Genomic DNA, 23,552 nt, shown 5'->3' on the forward strand with positions numbered 1-23,552 from the left:
AACGTTAAAACATATTTTTGGTACCGTAAATTGGGGGAACTTTGATCAGCGGGGTAATTTTGATCAACATGAAATTTTTGCAGATAACCATCATTGACTAAGTATAAAGTTGAAATATTTGAAAACTGTTTACTACGTTTGAAAGCCTATAAATTGCGTAACAAATAAGGTAAATTTGGTTTTTATTTGGAGATGTTTTAAATAACTTAAAACGTAATTTTAAAATCTAAAAATATCTTATTTTTTGAGGCTCACAAACAAACATCTCTCCTGATCAAATTTAAGCATTTAGAAGCAAATGGGTTGATTAGTGTGAAAGTTCAACTATTTTCCTGGTTCAGGTTTAGTTTAAGTGTTATTTTTATCGTTATTTGATGAAAATTTTTGGATATTGAAAAAAAAACGGTCATTTCCCATGAAAAAGCCCGTATAGAAAAAATGGCTAAAACCATATCAAATGATTAAGTTTGAAGAAAAAAGGAACATGGGAACAGTGCGAGGACATAGGGAATTGCATGAAGGTAAAATTTCATTTGTTTTTGAAGCCAAAAAATATTGAGGAATTTTTATAATTTTTGCCCCTAAATGTATGCAGCAACATTGTCCATCTTTTGAGTAAATTTGTTTTTGTAAGTAAATGATGAAAAATTCAATTGAGTCTAAAAAAAATTACTGTTCTCGATGTTTTGAGTCTTCTGTGCTTGATGGCATCAAAACAATAAACTTGATGATGTTAAGATACATTTAAACCATAGTGATCAAAGTTACCCAATCTCAAAATCTGGTTTTGTAACAAACATTTAATTATATCCACCAATGTTGTTTGAATTTACTTCAATCAATGATTATGTTTAATACTCCTGACCTCAGTAATTGTTTTAAAGCTTTAAGTTATTACGAAAAAGCAACCCCTTCAAAAATATTCAAAAATGAATGAAAAAAGTGATCAAAGTTCCCCCAGTTTACGGTATTTATTCAAATAGTATTGATCCTATCATAGCGTTATAGGGTAATTTTGATTCTGAAAACCATTCGATTTTGGCACATGTACCAATGCCAATGCTAATTTTAGGTAAGATCTGATCATGGAAAAGGAATATTAAACATTTTGTTCAGGAAAACCAATGAAAAAACTGGATTTTCTCTAATAACTTTTTATAACCGGGTGATTTTTTATATGATCGATTTTCATAAAGCCTAAGCCGGGACAAATATTTCTTCCGAGTTCTGCATTACGATTTAAGCTATGAAAAAAAATTATAATAAGGTTTTTTTCCTTTTTAACTTAGATGAAACAACTGCTGAATAGTAATCAACTAGAGGAGCATTAAGTGGAATGTATTTTAAGATCGTTCAAGCCAAGCTTGAGTGCCGAAGCAAGGAATAATCATTATCCAAAACTAAATTCTATAGGATCTTTAGAACATTTCTGTGGATTTTTCATGAGAATTTTCCAACCAAATAAAATCTCGTGGCATGTAAAGAGCAGGTAAAGAAAAATTGCAAACCAAATTTTTAGTTTTTTTTGCCTTGAAAGTGTCCAAACCAACTGGTAGATAAGCACCAAATTGCTTAGTGTTAAATTATATATAAAGAATTTATAAAGTTGCTCAAAATCCGTTAGAAGGCTCCGAAAGAAAAACGGTGGGGAATCGTGAGCCACCAAATCCAAATTGACCAAATAACAACTTATAAACTGTTGACCCAAACTGTAATTTAAAAAGCATTTCAGTCGATGAAAAAATAGACCCTGGCTCACGAAGGTTTTTCTAAAGATTCCTTATAAGGATTTAAATGCGTCTATATCGCATTGAATAAAATTGACAAAACATTTTTCACATCTCTTCATTTGGCGTAAGAAAACTTTATAGATTGTTAAGTTATGAATGTGAATAAAAACATCTTAATAATGGTGGTCCAAGATACCCCACAAGAAATAATTTGCAAATTTTTTGCGTTTGATTGACTTCTTGATATTTTAAGAAAAAAAAAGATCCTTTTCCATGTGAAAGAACAAGACAAAACTGAGATAATAATCATATGAGCATTTTTTTTATGAACTATAGGTTTCTCACCGATTCAATATTCGGGTGCTTGTTTAATTATTTAAGTAATTTTTTTTAGTAAGTTGAATAAAATAATCATATGATGCGTACATAAGTCAACAAAAATATTCTTACGCAAAGCGACGACGACGACAGTTGGATTGAGATTTTTATCCCAACCATAGCTGAGATATTTAGAGTAATCTACGTTTCCACATGACCCACGTTACCCCACTCTACTCTTTTGAATTTTCTCAAACAAACTTAAGAGTTGAAATAGAATCATGTATGTAAACGTTATTTAAAAACTCAGTAAAAACTATGGATGAGTTTTGATTCAAATCGGAACTTTTTAAGCCCCAGGGTTTGAGAAATTCTAAATCAACCCAAAATCGACTAAGCCTAATGTACAGCTAATGTTGAGCAATTTAAAAGTAATCGTTTTATTTCAAAGATGGCATTAGAAATTTGATTTTTTTTTGAAAATTTTCTCCACTCCAGCTTAATAATATCAGTTTTAAACAAAATATCAAATTAAAATTTATCATTGACAAACGAAGCTGACGCTCAATAAGAAGCTCTTAAAATAAAAGTTTCAATGAATGCTCATATCTTCTGATGCCTCTAGGATGTGGGTGAAGTTTCAAGAAACAGATTAAAATTTGTTTCTGAGTCGTTTTGAAGTCATTTACGAATTTCCGGATCCCTGGATTCTAAAACGCCTCGTTTTGATTCAAAACTCATCCAAGATTTTTTAACACATTCGAGACGGAGGCCTTTTCAGGACATTCGAACTCATAGTACTTTACTGTTAGATAACTTTTATGTCGTTTGATTTTCATCCAAACCATTTTTCAATACATTTTGCCTCACATTTGAGGATTCTATTGGTATAAGAATATTATTTTTCCTAGCAATAGTAAACTCACAATGAAAGATTGTTCTGACAAAGGCACAAAAATTCCATTGCACACACGGTGTGCAATCGGTCTCGAATGGGTTAAGAAACGTTTTCATCGGTAAAATTGAAATTTTAGGTTTGTATGGGAATGTTGAATACTTATTCTGTTCTAAAAAATCAACATCAATTTTTATTCTTTTGGGAAACCGAGTCTGCTAATGGTTTTTGTGCCACTTTATAAATTCTTTAAAGGAAATTTAACGCTGAACAACTTTGTCGAAAACCACAACTTTGTATCTTTTCTAAAAAAGAATAGTTATTGATTCTTGTTGAGTGTTGAGTTTGGGCTTGTCTTTTGGCATCGAACTTGGCAACTGACATCACTGCTGTTTCCTAACGAGTTATTGCATGTATAATTTGCAAGCAATAACTCGCTAAACATAAGCAGTGATGTCAGTTGAATCGATTGTTTTTTCAATGCCAAAATACTTTAAAATTCTTCAAAATATCATAGTTGAGTTTTGTATCAAAACGAAGCTTTTAAGACCCCAGAGTTAATCCACGTCTAATATAGGGGAAAGTCGGGTAAGACGGACACAGCGGTTAAAACGGACACTTTCGATATTTCGAAAATAACAATGTTTGGCAAAAATATAATTATTGGAATATGTTCGCCTAAGTGTACCAACACTTTCGAGACCCTTTGTTTATGTATAGCGAGCAAGGTCCCATAAAAGTAAACAAAACAAACAAAAACTTTGAGGATCCATTATTTGATGTAATTTTCTCTCCTCGTTTAAAATCTCATAACTCGCAAAATTTTCAAAAATTTCAACCGTTTTCAAAGGTAGAGTGTTTATTAGGCTTCTTTTTAACCATCTGGAGGAAAATCAGTAAATTTCCGTCAAAGGGCTTGAACAACAAACGTTTTGAAATAAAAAAGTTGCTAAGGCGAGTAAGACGGACATCTCAAGGTCGGGTAAAATGGACACATAAGTTTCTCCATGTATTTTAAATTTTTCCTCGGTTTGATCTTGCATATGCTTCGAAAGACCTTGGCAAGAGCAATTGTCAGTCGAAAAGCACTCGGCATGTCAAACAGGCCATAAAAACTGTAAAAATAGGATCTCCGGTTAAGATAGCGCCTATAGCAGGCATGTCAAACTCGTTTAGGTGTGCGGGCCGCATTAAAAATTTTCTTTGATGTAGAGGGCCGCAGCTAAAATCAGTTAAATCGTTACATTCAGCTTTAGTTTTTTTGCAGTCAAATTTTACATGAAAATCAGTGGTGTTTTTTTTGTGACAATTTAAGACGGGTCTACGCGGGCCGCATTGACCTAAGACGCGGGCCGCATGCGGCCCGCGAACCCCCTGTTTGACATGCCTGGCCTATAGGATACGGAATTCCGAAACCACACTGTTTCGCTTCTGGACTCGGACCAGTTGGTTCCATTTAGGTTTTAAAACGTTTTCAAATACTTCACTCACAAAAATACCAACTTTAACAGCAATGTTTGCGACATAATGTACCTTTTCTGAGCAGTGTCCGTTTTACCCGACCATTTTTGAAAAGTGTAATTTGCAAGCATGTTTTAGGTTGCTATAAAAAAAGTCTTGATGAAGGAAATGTACTCATTCCAATGGTTAATGCGATAGCAAACAACCTACACTGACCATCTGCACGAAAACTGCGATGAAAAAAGCAATATCTGATTTTCTATTGCGATTCTACCTTAGGGTGTCCGTCTTACCCGACTTTCCACAGTCTCTTATTTTGACAGGAGCACCACCAAACTAAGAATTTTCTTTTTCTTTAAAAAAAAAATGTAAAATCAAAATAAGACAATGACGTGTTTTGTTAAATTTTAAAACAGGTTAAGACCTGAGAATTGGTTTCTTGAAATCAGCATTTCAAATTTACTCGAGCCGTTTCAATTGTAATAGGTATTTCTTTAGTGAATTTTGTCCTGTCTTTTACCATGTAGAATTCTGATCAATGTTGTCGAAGACACTCAAATCGTTCATTTTCAACTGATTGTGCTCCTTTCTGATTCTCACACATTAGATGATAAACTTTTTACCAGATGATCTAACAGGGCATTCTATTTTGATAATTGATAAAAAAATGAAAGAAATAGATGGGCTGACCACTGCATATTGTTTTCACTGATTAGTTTGATAACATTTGAAAATACTTGAGTTTGCATATGGTTTTCAAAAAACTTTTTTTTCTCATGATAAATTAAATTATTTCTTTTCCAAAAATTTTCAAAAGTCCAAAGTTTGTATTCGATAGTAACAATACTTCCCGATTAGTTTTGTTGAATGAAAGCTCAGATATTTTAATTGATATGTTCACGCTACTTTGCATCACTCAGGCAACTCTGCTCTCTGAGAAGCTGGTGAAAGATGAACTGATTGCTTCCTCAAACTACCTTCCTAGAGCTGTTTGGGGGAAGATTCACATGGTTCCATGAATGGGAGGGTATCTGTGGCTCATGTACATATTATTCCTACCGCAAATCCAAAACAGACCTTTTTGGCTTTATCCTTTGCCGGTGAATCAGAATCATGTACCTTAGAACACCATACACATGGCAAAGGATAATAAACCCACAGCGCTCACCTTTCTGCGGCACTTCTCCTCGGCAAGGACCCAACAAACGGAAGCTTCCTTCTATATCTGCATCGCTCTGATACGGAACTTGACTTTGGCATCGCAGCTCTAGACAAAATGAAACGTTTCTTCTGGTCTTTCAACACAAAACTCTTCTTACCTTACCATCCGCATTCTGAATCTGGAGTGGCGCTACACCTCGACCGGAATGAATGGAAATGCAGCACTGATTTTCACTTCCTCCAGTAGCCCAGTGTGTTGGCAAATTTTTCATTCGCACTTTGTTTACAGGCCCTCGGCTAACGGGGAGAGAAAATTCATGATGTTTTTTTTTGTTGGGTCAGCAGACTTTCACTGCAGCTTCCAAATAACCCCGGTCTGCGTGCTACTGTATGGAGTGGAAATGGACCTGAAATAACATTTGCCCTCTGTTGACTTTTTAGGCAAAAATTGTGAAGGGTCAATTTGTCACTTTCACAAGTACCCAAGTTCGTACCTTCGTTGAAGCCTATTCAGTACATTTTTAAAGATTTTTCTAAAAGAAAAATGGCTACGGAAGACTCGTTTAACACGGAACAAAAAGTTTGTTTTTCATGTTATTAACATAAAAACTATTTCATTTTAAAAAAATGGCATAATATGTATCTTCGAAAAACTTTTGGTAAAAATTGTGACAAATTACGATTACGAATCATGCAAGTAACAGAATACCAATTCCAATCGATTTCGGAACTTTCAATTCTCTCTTTCCACAGCAACCTCACACATCCGGAAACAGCTTCGGAATAACTTTAAAAAATTGCAACTCAAGGCAGCAATCTTTCACAGCCAATTTTCCGCCCAGGTTCCCAAATTCTTTTGGACAAACCGCCCAAACCATCTTTCTGGAGGAAATCTCGAAGTATTCAGCGGGTGTCGATGTGCTGGTACCTTCGTCTTCTTTTCTCATTAGTTTGTCCTTTCCGTCCCGCCCATAACATTTCATCGTGATCGATTTTCCCATTGACGCGAGACCGGGAATGGTGCAAGATGCACATTTCTTATTTTGAGGATTGCACCTTCAACGATGGGACAGAAACGGAAAATCATTTCCACTTTCTTGGCTTTTTCTGTTTCCTAGCTTTTTTTTAAGAAAACCAGCATGTTCTTACATTTTTATTTTTCAAGCTGTCGTATCTGGGTTCTTCTTATGAAACATATGTTGTTGAAAGTAAGGCTCGAATTTTTTTCTGATTTCTTAAAGATTCTTAGATGTTTTGAATAGAAAATGTTTAGGGGAAAATATAAAAAAAAACAGATTTTCATCGATTTTACATTTTTATGCTGAATACGCAATGAGCACAGTTGCATCTCATATCATTGATGAATGTCAGCACGGTTTTAGAAAAAAGAGATCAACATTGTCAAACCTGATGGTTTATGTCCCCTTCGTTAGCAGTTCTTTGGCAAATAAGACGCAAATGGATGCAATCTACGTGGACTTCTCAAAGGCTTTCGATCGACTACCCCACAAGCACCTGATTGATAAACTGGACAAAATGGGATTCCCTACTTGGCTGGTGAAATGGCTTGAATCATATCTTCAAGGCAGAACGGCTTTCGTCAGACAAAGTCACATCAAATCCCGAAACATTATGGTTCCATCCGGTGTTCCTCAAGGCAGCCATCTGGGTCCACTTTTGTTCAACCTCTTCATGAACGACCTTTGTGAACTTATCGATACCGAATTAGTTTTCTATGCAAACGATCTCAAAATGTACCGTTCAATAGCTCACTACACAGACTGCCTGTCACTACAGCAGGACCTCGATAAGCTTATGCAAAGTGCAAAAGTGTGGTGCAAAGTGAATACGATGGAAGTGAATCTTAAAAAATGTAAGATTATTACGTTCACCAGAAGTAGGGTTGTAATTTCGCATCAATACACAGCTGATAACGTGGCTATTGAAAAAGTTGAGTCTATTCGAGATCTCGGTGTTATTGTGGATAAGTCCCTATCATTCAAGGAACATTTAGCTGTAACGGTAGCAAAAGCAAAAACAGTCCTAGGATTTTTGGTCAAGAATACCAAAGGATTCAATGACACTACAACTCTCAAAGCTTAATGGTAGAAACGAATTTTATAACCTGTTTGACATATCTTGTAAATTGTTCAACCAAGTGTATGTATATTTTGATTTCAATGTAAGTAAGGATAGTTTTAAGATAAGATTAAGTAATCAGTCTGTATGACATTAAATTGCCGTAGACAGTGACCAATAAATATGAAGTTAAGATTATCAATTAATCCTAAAAACTCAAACTCAAATATAATGGTAACATTTTTTTTTTTAACTTACCTCAGCTTCGCTCATGTTTTTCAATGATTTAACCCATTCGAGACGGAGGCCTTTTCACGACATTCAAACTCATAGTGCTTTCCTCTTAGATAACTTTTATATCGTTTGATTTTCATCAAAACTATTTCTCAGTATATTTGGCCAAACATTTGAGGATTCCATTGGTATAAGAATATTATTTTTCCGAGCAATAGTAAACTCACAATGAATGATTGTTCTGACAAAGGTACAAACATTCCATTGCACACACGGTGTGCAATCGGTCTCGAACGGGTTACTCATCGTTGATTATAAATGCTGGATATACCTTGATTATGCAACTTTTTGATCGTGTCATCACTATTGAAATTTTATTATGAATATATTTTATTATGAGATAATGTAGAATAATTTAGAAAAAGTTTCAAAAAATTTTTATGAGAGATTTTTTAAATCCTAATAAATGATTTTAAATCTGCTTAAAAATTTCAATGAAATTTTTTTTCAACTTTTTTTTTCTTTATTTTTGATGAGTAATTTCTAGGTTTTGACCAAATTTGCCCGGATATTTCCCGGATTTTGTTTAAAATTTTGAAATCAAAAGTCCGGATTTTACCAGATTTTTAGATAAAATAGCCTGGATTTTTCGGGCCTGGGTGGGTACTGAAAAAATCGATAACCTTAGTGTATACGCCTGCCAGCCTAAAAAGGAATGGTTCGATTTAATTTTTATATATTTATGCAAAAACAAATGTCAAATAATCAATGAATTCTAGAGTTTTTTTTGATTAAGTCGTATGAGCCACCTGACTTTTTTCGAGAAAATCGCTGCTGAAGTTTGGTAACACATTTTCAATTATGGTATTTCATATTTTAGTCAGAGTTGTCTAAAAAATTAATATACGATACAAAAACAGATGAGAAATGTGGTAGTTTCCTCGGTACAGGCATTAATTGAGATTTTCGGGTAAACAAGTACCAACGACCTTTTGCATTACGTTTTTGGCGCCAACGTCGTTTTGCAAATTGTCAATCATTTAGCAAAAACATAAAAGATAGAGGACTTACGCGTGACTTCCTCGAGCTTTGTCTGGCCCCGTGGGTGATATGCGCACTACAAAATTGGTGAGAGGGCCTGATCCCAGTCTGTAACACTGGAATGAAGTAATCTCCTCACCGCACCAGTACAGCAGTTGGAACCTGTGCTGCGAGGGACTGTATACCAGGTTTCTATTCTACTTAAAATGGCCGGTTAGGTACTTCCTGTGAATGTGATAACCGCTCAAGTAGTGCAGGATCTCGTCCAAAGATTCTATGTTGACTGCTACTTTATGAACAAAAAATAAGAGGCTGAGTATAAGATAAGACATAGAAGTAACGTTTATTGAACTTACCTAGTTGAAGACATTTGTATTAGTAAAACAACTCTTTTGAACGATTTCTGTTGATAAAAATAAGGTTTTCATCACCTGGCAATGAATTTTCTACCATAATACATTAGGTCGCAAAAACCATCGACGACGAACTGTTGTTTATGCGTCGTTTTGCATCACGGCAATCCAGTGCTGCGCAAAACGTCGCTAAAACCAAATTTCACTCAAAAATGAGAAAGTCATTATTCGTCTAAAATTCAAATCATGTTTTAAAATTTATTTATTGATCAAATGCAACCAAATTTTTACCTAACGTAAAGTACATGTTTTTCAATCGTTTGCAGTAAATATCTCAATTTTGTTTATGTTGGTTCAAACGACCTAATCAAAAGAAACTCTAGAATTCATGTTTTCAATCTCACCTTTTTGTTGAAGCACACATAAATTCTCATTAGAAGGAATCGAAGTAGGCCATGCCTCTTCAAAAACCAACACAAAACACACACGGGGCTTGCAGGGAAGAATGCCCTAAGAGGTAAATTCCTGGAAAAAAAACACAGGGCTGGCATCGGTCCTAGCTAATTTTTCAAGCTGCAACAAGTTATACCTTGTAGAAAAACAAGGTTTAAGCAATACAAACAGATTTTTTTTGTAAATTTCGGAGCGTTTCTAAAAATCATTGTACTAAATCAACTAATCAACACCACTTTGCCCTGCATTATTTGTGAACGAAATTGCGGGTTTTCACTGTTTTCGAGCAAACGCGACGAATCATCACAACCCCAGAAAAAGTGTGACAGCTCCCGAATTACGCTAACCTCGAACTGTGACCAGGATTTAGCATTCTGAAATACACCATAAACCACTTCGTTAACTTCTGCCGGCCACTTACAGTTAGACACATTTTTCACAAGTTTGCTTTCAAATTCCTAGTTAACTTCAATATAATTATTAATTTATTTGAAATTTTTGCCCGTGAAGTCATACAGATCTTAAAATTATAAATCAACCTAAGTATTTAACATACAATGTATCATTATAAAATTAAGTTAAATCACGGATCGAACGTTCAAACATCAGATTTGATAAGTTGAAGTCGAAATGGTGGAAAATCTCGTTGAAAGTATAACAGCATCGATGTAGTTGGTGGTTTTAGCCTAAACTCGATCTTAAATTAAACATTTTTCTGAAGGAAAAGAAAAATGCATGCGTCGCTAAAAAGTCATGGCTTACTTTAGACATTACTTTAGATTTTTCAATAGTACATAAATTCAAAAAATTATAAGAATTAAATTGTTATGGAGCCAAAAAATTTTATCAATGTTTATTGCAACTCGTTCAACGTACAAAGCATTTACCGTGCAACATCTCTTTTATTTATGGAGATACAAGAATAAAAATTAACTGCTGTAATCTTCAGAATCCGGGGAATCTAATAGAATCAAATTAGATGCATTTTTAAGGTATTTGTAACATGTTGTAGGAAATTATTTGCCTCTCACAATTTTTTTCTCAAAATTCGACTCACAAAAGCTGCTTGTGCATTTTTTTTTCACTGTTTGGAAATTTGAAAAGGATGCTACAAATTTTCGAAACCTGACATGAATCATATATCATCGCATTCTTTTTTTTGGAAAAGTATACGTTTTTATGGGAATTTCCGCTGATTCATATGATTTATGACAGTGTTCTTAACATTCGTCGCTCGAATACTCCGAGTGTACGCAGGTCCTCCTCGAGCAATATCCATGTCTCGTGCCCGTAGAGAACAACCGGTCTAATAAGCGTCATATACAGGTTACACTTCGTACGAGGGCAAAGTCTTCTCGACCGCAGTTGCTTGTGGAGTCCATAGTAGGCACGACTTGCGCTGATAATTCGCCTCCGGATCTCACGGCTCATAGCCACTTATTTAATATAAAAATTTTGAAGCCTTGACTTCCCTGATGACTCTTAACGTTAGTGGCCGATCATGTGCTTCACTCCAACGCAGGATTTTCATTTTAAGGACATTTTTGACAATGTTTGAATACTTTTCCACCACTCATGCTTTTTTGGATAGTAAACGGTTTTGCAAGTTATTAATTTGAAAAAGATGGATTTTGAAGGAAACTGTGTTTTTTTTCATTTTCTCTTGCGTTGTAAATATCTTCAAAAGGCTATAATTTTTAAACTTAAAAAAATAGGTTGGATACTTTTTACAGACAACAAAATGTTGTCAAAATAACTATTTAGGAAATTAGCTATCATCAAAAGAAAATGTCCCATTTATAAATAAACTAATATTAAGATCAAAATGTTGAAACCTAACAAAGTAAATATATGTATATGTCAAACAAAATCTTAAAACTTCCAGTTATCCAATGGTGCTAAGTTTGTAGAAATTTGCTCCTGAGATGAAAGCCTCAAGATCCGGCGTTCTTACTATTTTTATTTTTACTAAAAGGCCTTTTGCGTAATCTAAATTGCATATAAACATAAACTTTCCAATCATTATAAATTCATAAAAAAAAGAATAAAAATAAGTTTTTTTTGTTTCGATTATAATAATTATTGTCGTTTGACCATCTTTATGACATTTGTGACGGCATTTATCAAATAAAAAGTAATGAACAATAAATTTGATCTATAATGATGGTGTCAGTTCTAACCGAAACGTCGAAATAAATTAAATTTCGCTCGATTATAAAAGCAAAATTGGATTGGTTTGCGTCGTTAAAACACAAAATCTATACAGTTGACATCTACATTATCAACATAATTTAAATATCTCCGTGATTAGCTGATGTGTACTTTCTCTTAAAAACAACATGAGGAAATTTACTATTGAATAGATATTTAATACAAACAAATTTAGAAGTCAATCGCCAGGACAAGCAAAGTTTACATAAAATTATTAAATCAAACCGAAAGTCCGAAACTATCAACAAGACGAAAGATAAGTGGATTTTTTCATTCGTTATAGATTTGTAATCTAATCTCATTTGCCTTCTTATTTCACGTTTTCAAAGTCCACCTGATGAGAAAAGAATGTTTAAATGTGCAGTAAGTAACTTATACCAATTTAGGACATTTCAATTTATCGTCACTGCAAGTTGATGGAGATCGTCGACGGGTGTACTATTTTGGTTGCTGCGGGTGGTCGCGGGTCTTCTGTGTTGTTTGGGGTTTCCCGGGCAGCAGCAGATGCCTGCGATACGTAGAAGTGGTCAGATGGGCGCAGACGTTGCCTGGTGAAGAATTTAGTTTTAATTCGACTGTACATTGATTGCTTTGAAAATTTGGTTGTTGTGGGAGAGATTTAGATGTCATTTGTTTTTACTAAAATATTTGTTGATTTTGTAATGTTCTTCTGCTCACTGAGGAGCACAGACAGGTTTGTTTTGGAATTGTAAATTTTATATCAGCCCCAAATTGCTCTCAGTTTTTTTTTCCATCTGATCATGATATTCAACCTATTTTTCTTCAAATATGCGTACTTTAACCCTTAAATGCATAGTGTTGTTTTAAAACAACACTTAACAATAATGCAATAATCGATTTAATTTATTTTTTTGAAAAAAGTAGTTTTTGGAAAATCGCTGATATTTCTTCGGATTTGCAAATTCTAACAAATTTTTTAATCTTAATCAACCACAAACATCTTCCTGCACCCAATTAACAAGGTTTTGAAGAAATTAGCAAAACCGTATTGAAATGAACTAAGAATTTCAAAAAATATTTTTGAACTTTGATGGGTCATAACTTTTATAATACTCAAAATAACGACTTCAAACCTGTTGAGTTTTGTTTTTCGAATTAAAATGTTATTATTTCACTGAATCAATAACTGCATTTCCCATTTAAAAAAAGTCATGCATTAGAGGGTTAATAACAATGACTTAACGATTAAATTTGCAAATATGTATTTTTGTTCCGTAAAATAATACTTTAAAATTTGTATTCATTTTTTCATAGTTATTGAACACGAAATAATGCCATTCTTATCTTTTTTTCCTTCACAATTCTGTGGTTCACTTGACAATCAAATCGAATGACTTTGAAGGAGAAAGAGAAAACTTGTTGGATAGGGCAAAGGATTGAGTTGAAATGTTAATATTAAAAAATATGCCGTGAGAAGCAAATGACAACATGAAGACACTCATTTGGATTCACACTGAACGCTTAAAGCAATTTTTACTTGTATAATTGCCAATTGGATGATTTTTTATAACGCTTGCTCGATAATAGGATGTTTTTAATCTAATGCCATGTCGTGGAATTTTTTATAATCGAACTTTTTTTTGACGAATGAAGTGATTTCAAAAAGTGTCATTAGCAAGCGTCTATTAGATGAATTTGAAAATTTACTAAAAAATAAAAACAAAATGTATAAATCAATAAATTTATTTTCCGAGTTATATTTTAAGAAAGTTATCATACTTTAAGTCGTCCTAACACGTCAAAGAATTTGGAAATCGAATATTAAAAAAAATGTTAGGAAAAACGGATCCCCATTTCCATCCCACTAAACCGAATCAAATAAAATCTTTAATTTAGTAGAATTTTGTTAAAAAATCAACTGTGTTTAGTTATGGTAACATATAGAACCAAGTCCAAAGATTAATACATGGAAGGAAAATGAAACATTCATTTTGAAACATTAGATTGGAAATTATTTTGGAAGAGTTATTTGCTGATGAATATTGTGCGTCATAATAAAAAAATCTACATGAATCATCGTTAAGATTAGTGTCTATTCTTATTACATCATTAGTTTTCATACATAATGTGCTATGCCTTTATCGTTCATTATTAGTTAGCTTGATCAAAAAGCCTTATGAAAAACGCTAAAAATCCGTTAAATTTTCTAGAACTTTTTTAAAAATATTGAAAAAAATGAACTATCCAAAAGATCCTTATCAAATTCAAAGAACTATTAACATGAAGTACAGAAATCGTTATTTTTTTCTCATAATTAGTAGAAGAGTAGAAGTAGAAGTAGTAGAGACTTTAGGATCAACGACTTGCACCAAAATGTTCCAAAAGTAATCCGTTTAAATTACAGAAATTTTGTCACATTTCTCTTACCAAGACAGAAGTTCAATGCCACCATAATCATTACAGAACTAGTGTTCAGAAAATTTTTTATATCTGAAATCTATTACAAGTGAAAACTTGGTTATTATATGACACGTGTTTTAGTAAATAAGTAAATTACATAATTTCAGGATAAGTGCTTCTAACGCTTTATCGTTAATATAGTTTCAATCAAATTCCAATGAAATTCCAACAGTTTCACATTGCACAAAATTTAATTATTTTGAATTATGACAGTACTTGAAGCATAAATTAGACTAAAAAGCTCTCAAATATGGAAAAATATATAAATAAGATAGCTCAGAAACAATCAAGAAATAAAATACGTTAAATAATGTGTTGAAAAATAATCGGAAAAATAAATGTTTTGAATTTTAGTATCCTAGTGTTCAAAATTTGAAAAATTGATTCTTGACAATAAGACATACTTTTTTTTAATTGCCCTTATATATATGGATGAGAAATACTAGATAGTTCTTGGAAATCTTAGCAAAAAATTTTTCTCGATATTTTACTTTAAAAAAAGACGTGTTAGAAAATGAAAAAAAAAAATTAAAAAAAAATGACAACAAATTAGGCTTTCAGTTTGAGCAGGTAATAAATATACTACATCACACTTGTCAAAAGTGTTTCCTGATCATATCCTTCATCCCACACTCCCAAAACATTTTTTTTTGCTAGGATGCAGAGGTAACCTCGGTCCTAAAGCACAAATTTGATTCTTTCATCCCTTTCTATATTTTTTCCTACCTATCAATTGACTACTAGGACGTGGCCGGCGCCGTTATTGATGGTTAAAGAGAGAGTATCAGTTTTGTGCATTGAGAGTGAGTCGCTTATCCCAAGCATAATTCTTTTGACTTTTGCGCAAAATTGGTAGCCTCGGTCAATCACGGAGTAGCAACCACTGGCGATGTGAAATTCTTTCTACTGAGCCACGCCTGCGATCATGGTGCTCGAAATGCATTTATTTAAAAAAAAACCAATTGACAAAGTTCATATCATCAAATAACCATCAGAATCAGGAAAAACCATTTCAATGAATTTCATTTTGTAAAAAATTAACAGAGCATTTCGGGTTCAATGATTCAGGTGGATGTGAGTAGTCAATCAAGCTAAGCTAAGCGAATGGTACCGAAGCTAATAGGATAGAATCACTTTTTATTTTATTATTTAACACTAATAAAACATGAACTTATAAAAACGAAAAAGTATTGTTGAAAAGTAAGGCTTTGATCATTTAGAATCATGGCAGTTACAAACGTGTGTATTTTATAAACTAGTAATTTGATTGAAAAAAATTCTCTGAAGGAAATGAAGGTGTTAATATGATATTTAAGGAAAACATAAAAAACCGTTGATTTCAAGAAATACCCTTACTTTATCATAAAACCTCTTTTTCATCGTTGTACGCTTTTTACAGTAATGTATTTTTCTATTATTTTTTACTACAGAAGCAAAACCTTGCAAAATCATGATATTTTACACATATTCTCCTGGAAAAAACCAATTCGAATCTGGTTGGAACCTTTTCATAAGTAGGCATCTCGGCGCTGTTTTCAAAGTGTTTACTTGCTATGTTGAATAATTCTTGAAGAATCTCTTGCACGAAAAACAACATAATTATGCTTTTTCCACAAGATTAACAAAGCAGATTTTTTTTCAAATGAAACAAACATTGGATGAAATACAAACAAAATGTAATCATAACATCATGACTGTTATTAAATAAGTCCCCTTTCAATATTTCTGAATTAGCAGCTTCCATCGCCTAATCATTTTAAAAAAATAATAAAACTTAAGTGCGCAATCATCACCAAAAACACCGGTGTATTATTTAATGAAAGTACATTCAATTAAAGCTTTAATATTCTCCAAAAAATAAATCGATTTCCAGCTTTAACGGCTTAACGGATGAACGGGATAAATAAACCAACCGGTTTAAAATCCCTAAAAAAAATAACGGCTTTTTAACACGGAATATATCCAAGTTGAGAAACATTTGGTGAAAATTTTTTATTTGTAAAACTCTGCAATAAACCCCATCAATAATTTAACTCCTGAATATTTTCAATAATCGCTTTCAAGATTATGAATTAATCATTTCGTTGTGTAAATATAATTAATTACCTTTTTTTTTCAAGAAAACACAAAAAAAATGTTAATGTCATTCTATCATTGAAGCAACAATAAAGATTTAAACGCTCCCTAAATCAGTAACGATACGGAAAAAACTTACTCCAACCGGTGCTATTCCTATCGCCAGAAGCTGCTCCACATTCGTTCAAATCGACACAATCCCTTTCTGTTATCAAGGAGGAGCTCCACCTGCTGCCACGATTGGTCGCCAAAGACTACTGAAGAAGACGAAGAGGCGCGCGAGTTCGGGCCACTCCAAACGAGTTCGGATCCTTTTGACGTTTTGCGTTCGGAAATCATCAGCCACTCTGTTATCATCGTCATCATCATCGTTGCAATTGTTATCATCACGAAACCTTACGAAAGGATGTCATCATCGGAAGCTGTTTTCTTTTTTTTTACTCGGTTTTATGATTCGCTTTTATCATTGCTGAGAGAGAAAAAATGAGAGAAGTTTCCGGAAAATGCTGTTTCCCGTGGGAGAGAGTTTACCGACAACGGAGAGAATCGGATGTTTCCCCTTTGGAAAACTGGGGAAGAACGTTCGCCTTCCCCTTCGTTTTTCGGGGGCTCCTCTCTTTCGGGTGGTGGATTAGTTATCGGCGAGTTTGCTTCCCTCGTAGGGGAAAACCGGAAATCACTTCGTTGTGGGTGGTTTTTACGACTTCCAGCTGACATTAACGAGCATCTGTGTGTCTGGGAAAGCCTTTCCTCATTTCTTGAAACCATGATGTTATCGCAAAAGAAGCTACGTTGTCGAGGTTCAGTTTTTACCAAGATTCGCGCGACGTTAGTTCGGTTTTCGGAGTGTTCCGTCCGATCGGATTCGGACAGGCTCCCAGCGGCAATTACCCTAGGTTCGGTTTATTTCAACCTGTATATCAGATGATTTTGGTTCTAACAAAAGCTCCTCAATATAAGCCTAGAACGTCGATATCGGTGTCGTCATTCATTCAAATTTCTTGCCCAAAAGGCACGCAATGTACATAGACCGAGTGACCTTGCAGGACCACCCCCGCACTCTCCAGGAGGTCCTGATCCTCCAAGTCGAAGGAATGCAAAAAGGAAAAAAACTCATTGAACCCCTGCTGCAAAGTTGAAAAGTGTGTCACCCAAACAAAACTTTTGGGACCCATGGTGTTTTCACGAATTCAACACGTGTCACGCAGTTCAGTTCAGTTTAGTTGTTGTCGTTGTTGTTGCTGTTGCTGCCATTATTGTTCTCATTTCCGGGAGTGTTCCTGAAATAGCTGATTAAAATTCCGACCGTCCTCTTCGGTAACGGCGCGGCGCCAAACTTTGTTGTCCCCAGGTTGTTACAGGAATACATTAGTACGTGTGCCAAGGTTCGGCAGGACATTCGAACGCGCCAAAAACCGTTACCCGATCCGGTCCATGCTTGGTGTTGTTGAACCTTCTGTTTTTAGAAACTATTTTTGGGAGGGATGGTGCATCCGGTTTCACGGAAAACAAGGACGGGGTAGTTTTTTTCCTTCGTTGTGTGATAGTCTAATTTTAGTGCAGCCTAGAACATTTTCCAGAGGTGAACAAACGTTTGTGTGTGCTGCTAATTAATTCCTTGCGTAAACATCAGCTACCGTCATACACTGTTTACATTTGGTGGTATTAATTTCGTGGTTGGTTTTCTTTTCGGGGAAGTAGTGCTAAGCACTAATGCCTAACGAATCGGGGAAGTGAATTTTCAGCTATAAGAAGGGCCCATGAAATATGTAAATGGCTTGTTGCGAAAACATTAAATTTTGAATTCCTTTTGATTTAACTAAGAAGCTTTAAGCTTTGTCGAAAGTATCTTGTAAAACACATTTTATTTGTAAGATAACTTTAATTATTTTATGGACTGTTGTTTCTTTAATCAAATAAAATTTATATTAACATAAGAAGTATACTTTGTACAGATAGATTGTTTTGAAGATTCTTTTCAAATGACCAAATATAAGTGTAGGAATTAACGTATCTCTTAAATTTTCAAATAAGCTTCAAAGTTTTTTAATCGTTTGAATGCAAGGCTTTTTTAAAATGGGTATAGCAATGGCTAATGCATTTATCATTTTAAATCGAATAACAATATTCAATTCGTTTTTAAGAAGATATTTCATATAAGCGTTATGATATTTTTCTAAGTTTAAATGTTAGAGCGTGTCTAAAAACCAGTTTTTTAAGCTCAAGCTCTTTTACATGAATTTATAAGTAAGCAAAATCTTTGGAAACATTTATCAAATCAAAATGTGCACGTTTTTGTCTCGAACAACAAATGTTTATCTTGAAGCATTCGTTAGCTAAAAGGCTTTTTCTATCAAAAAGATGTATTTTAAAAAATTCTACCTCATAACCATGGCATAGCAGATTTGAGTTTTATCAACTATGTTATAGCCACTGGCATTTGAAATCATATATGAGGCAACACTTTAAGTTTGAACTGATATTAACATAGTTGAAATGTATTTCCAAGGAAAATGAACTCTTTGAAATCTAGTTTCACCATATTTCTTTGAATATAACCATAACTTTAAAAAATGGGGCTGAGTCGCTTATTTAACTGTTTTATTGCATTTAGCTATAAAATATACGTTAAAATGCGACTTTCCCACGAAAAATGAGCTCCCCTTTTAAGGGTCACCCGAGCAGACTTTTATGGCAAAATTATAGCAAATTTTGTTATCACGCCTTGAGAGCCGAATTTGCTCTCATTTTGCTTGACATAAGGTGGTACACAGCAAAAATGAGAGCAAAGATTTTCATACTTGGTTAGCAGTGATGCCTTATTTTGCTAAAACTGAGAGCCGAACTACACCTCATTTTCCGAGAGCTTGGAGAGCACAATGATGCCAGTACAAGGCATCACATAATTTTGCCTGAAATCAAAATTTGGCATAATTTTGCTTTCAAAATTTTAACAAAACTACAGCAAAATGAGGTATAATTTCGTTATCCCTGTTTGAAAATTGCTTTTTATTTTTGCTTTGTTCTACCTTAAGTCAACCGAAATGAGAACGAACTTGCTGATCAAGGCGTGATAGCAAAATTCAAACATACATACAAAAAGTATTTTAAACAATAGTCCCTATATTTTTGATAGAAAATTGTCAATTCAATACATAGCAAAATTGGAATAATCCAACCATTCTTGTCTGCTCGGGTTATATGTGGAATCAATTTCTAAGTGTTGCTCAAATCGCCTGCGCTTATGCAATTATCCACTGTTACTCTGGCTATACCAATATACCAAATTGTTCATTTTCTCCTTGAGTCAATCAAAATGGCTGTCAAGACATGATAGCAAAATATGATGTCATTCTGACATAATTGATTCTATCCTAACCAGAGTTGCCTTTAGTTATTCAACATGTTAAGACTTTAAATAAAAATTTAATTTTGGCAGTCTTCAAATTTTGGTAGCTCACCAAGTCGTCCAAGTTACATCGGCAGATTTCGTAGATGGTTTAATTGTCACTTCATACTCACAAATTCGCAAGAGTTGGCAGGTTCAATCGACTGATTTTCGGATGCGATTTCAGATCATCAACAAATTCCGTTCAAATATGTTTTTAACGTGTCGCATGGTTTTGGCCGACACAGGCAACCTAAAAAAATAATCAAAGATAAACTTCTTTAAAACTAAAAAACAAAATTAGCTTAGATGCAAATATTGCCATAATGTATAGTTAGTGACATGCTTTCTTTTTTTTTTTATCAAAACCAACCCACAAAAATCATTCCTGAATATCATGATATGAAATTTAATTAAAATGCTGATTTTTTTGGTTGAATCCCGCAAAATGAATATTGACTTCTGAACTCAGAATTCATAATCTGTAATCCATGTGAATAATTTAAAATTCTGAAATTCACCTTTAAAACTAACAGTAAATGAAGAATAAGGAATTCTAAATTCAGAATAAAGAATTATTTTTTAATTGATTTTTAGACCATTTATTTCAACTGTTAAAATGAACAATTCATAACTTCTCAATTGAAATTCAAAATTAAGAATTTAGAATTTTTAAGCTGTAGCCATTTTTTGGAAAACATTAACGATACAACATAGCAAAAAAACAAAAACTAAAATTTAAATCTGTAAATGTATCCAATCGGTGGTTCAAAAATGCTATTGATATACATCAGGCCCTCGGAGCCAAAGGGGTTTAAGTGCATAAAAGCTCATTTCGAGAAAACACGCTTTTAAATTGATGTGACTGGCCATTTTCCATATATTTTTCGAGAATTTGTATTTTTCTATCGAATGTAAAAGTATGTATTTTTTTTTCTTCAAATCTATTTATTATCAAATATTGTTTGAAATCTGAAAAATCGTTTGGCATCATTAACTCAAAATCGACCATTTTGTCACTTATACCCCTCTGAGAGCCTGATATGTAATAGAATGTATATATGAATAAATAGCAAAATAAAAGATTTTTTTTTTTTAATTAAATTAAATTTACAAATCGCAACAAAATATTTCTCAAAAACACTTTCTGTCGCGTAAACGCCTGAAGGTATATTGAAATTATTTAAAAGGAACGAATCTGATAACGGTAAGCGCCTTAGTACATGCACTGCATAAGATTCAGATTACTCAAGGAAATGACAACAAATTTTGCTATATATAAACGGAATGCTGCAATTGTCTACACAAAGGCGTTCAAAATGCAAACTATTAACAATTAAATATTATCTATTTTTTAATTCCAAGAAATTAACATGAACATGAAATCGGTAAATGTTCGAATGAAAGCTATTAAACTGCAATCCGAAGTTACAAAATGTCAGTTGACTGAAAGATATAAAAAAAATATAAAACTTGAAAAACCCTATATTGCATTTGTTGATCTTGTTATTTAAAATTTTTATATGCAGTGAATGCAAAGGGCAGAACGTAAAGCTAAAGATTTTCAAGTATTTTAGTTTATTTCTGTACTTAAGTTTAATTATTTTTATTGAACATTATTACCGGGTCGATATTTGCAATAACAATAAAATATATTTTTGAATTACTTGATGTTTATATTTTTAACGCCCTTGTGTAGACAACTTTATCTTTATCCCAAATTTTGTTTTCTTTCACAACAGCTTTATAGTAAGCAATTTTCATATTTTTCGATATTATAAAAAATTACATCAAATGCTTATTAAGTTATGGCCGAAAACAAAACTTTATGCAAATTACTAAAGTTTCAACAGGGTTAGAGTTTTTTCAAAGTTCATTTTCGATGGTAGCCCATTTCGACACATGTACAATAAGTACAAACCACAATTGGCATTTTGTTGTATAATTTTTTTTTTTGACTAAATTTGTTATCAAAAACTAACCTAATACATTTTTTGAAGTAGTTTAAGCTAAAGTTGTATAATGATCATTTAAAACCTAAACTACTTGTTAAAATCTCGATTCAATGTTTTAAACTAATATTAAATCTAATATAAAATATCTGATTGACTTCAAGCGTTGATGAAAATTACTTCAACTGCCAATTCAATTTGTTAGTAAATACAATCTGATCAGAACAGATGAAAAAGGTTAATACTTACCCCGTCACTTTGATTATTTCGGACACCGTCAGAAAGTGAAATTTTAAACGCTCATGACAAGCTAGTCGAGCAAATGGTAAGTGAAGGCAAGTTGAACAGCTCCAGTAAACCGATGTGATCGATATGGAACATAGCTTGAGCACCACAGAAAATGAATGGTAACCTAAAACTAAAATGACTATTGATGGATTGGCATGATTTGGATATACAATATAATGAATTAAAAGTTGTCTTACCATAATCGAAAACTGGTCACAATTCATTGTCTAGCTATTCTTCAATACCGAAAGACAAGCGCCACAGTTGCGAATCTTCCCACAGCCGCAGCCTTGTCCCACGAGCCGGAAACGTCCGGAGAAAGCAAAACATTCTAGCGTCCATAAAAACTCTTCTGGGGGATTCCGTACTGGAATCAGTCACGAATCAATTTTCGAGACTTGTCCTCGCTGACTCCCGTTACCAGTTTCTCGAAATACTTCGGTGCTACAAAACGAGTGTGGAAAAACTAGTTGAATGAATTCGATTTCCGATAAATTTTCATTTCTCAATTACATACCTGATCTTCCATTTCACATCGACAAAAGCAACTATAGCTCAATATGCCCATTGTGGTGAATTTCGACTTTTGGCCTCAACTACACTGACCTGAAAACTGGCCGTAAACAATATGAAAACGGACCGTTGATTGTCTTCAACTCCTTTGCTGGCTGCAGCGGCTGACTCCACTCGTAAACACACATTATTTGTTTTCTTTTTGTGTTCCGTAAGGATCAGTAACATAGAATATATGTCTTATGATATATTTGGGAAATGGAAACATCGTAAACATTTATAAATTTCATTGTTATTGAAATTGTTCTTTATTGATTTAACGTCAGCCCATCGATATAAAATCATAGTTAGAGTCAAGAAAATACAATTTGATAGTAACAAGTGAATTAATTATCTGTACTATTCTGCCATGCACTAAGAAATTATTCTAAAGAGAGAGATGACTTAAAAGAAGAGATAGTGTTTTTCGGTGTGATAGGTATTTTTATTTAAAAAATGAGTACGGTTTATCTCGATTCATAACCCTTGAAAAACACGGAGGTTTATTTGCGAAATGTTAGTGATTAATTTTAAAACAAAACCACCCAATTAGCTTGGAAACGCGAAGATTTTTTTAATTGCTCTTTAACACAAAAAAAATCTATAATTTGAAAACAAATTATTTTATCTTAGCTACTGGATTTCTTTTGATATGTAAGATATCATATTAATATTTTTTAAATCTTTTTGCTAAAATCGCTATTATATCTGCAGATGTGAAAATTATAGCAAATGTTTTAGTTCCCTCAAATGTTTTAGGTCCATCAAAAATATTCACTTGATAAAAAATAAGCAAAATCGTATTTCAATGAATGAACAATTTCAAAAGAAAAAATTGTTTTTCAAACATCAACTTTAAAAGTCTTAAAATGACGGCTTCAATTAAGTAAGTTATGCAATTCGAATAACAATGATATTAAATATAGTATGTCATTTGAT

At 33.3% G+C, this 23,552-nt stretch overlaps 1 protein-coding gene and 1 long non-coding RNA gene across 3 annotated transcripts in view; one reads left to right on the forward strand and one right to left on the reverse strand.

Moving 5' to 3' along the window:
- Window positions 1-12,112: 12,112 nt before the first annotated feature.
- On the reverse strand, window positions 12,113-22,156 carry LOC129740982 (uncharacterized). The gene is made up of 3 exons (XR_008736408.1): window positions 22,023-22,156; window positions 19,956-20,074; window positions 12,113-12,484 (listed from the first exon to the last, which is right to left on the reverse strand). It is a non-coding gene; the product is annotated as an uncharacterized LOC129740982 (long non-coding RNA).
- Window positions 17,201-23,552, forward strand: part of LOC129740981 (lachesin-like) — a 343,414-nt gene continuing 337,062 nt past the window's right edge. The window contains exon 1 of one of the 2 annotated variants that reach the window (XM_055732646.1): window positions 17,201-17,329. The gene's annotated coding sequence lies outside the window, so the exon portion shown is untranslated. The remainder of the gene's footprint in view (window positions 17,330-23,552) is intronic. The other variant, XM_055732647.1, reaches the window with a different exon arrangement.

This window comes from Uranotaenia lowii, chromosome 2 (genome assembly GCF_029784155.1).
Source record: "Uranotaenia lowii strain MFRU-FL chromosome 2, ASM2978415v1, whole genome shotgun sequence".
Taxonomy (NCBI): Eukaryota; Metazoa; Arthropoda; class Insecta; order Diptera; family Culicidae; genus Uranotaenia; species Uranotaenia lowii.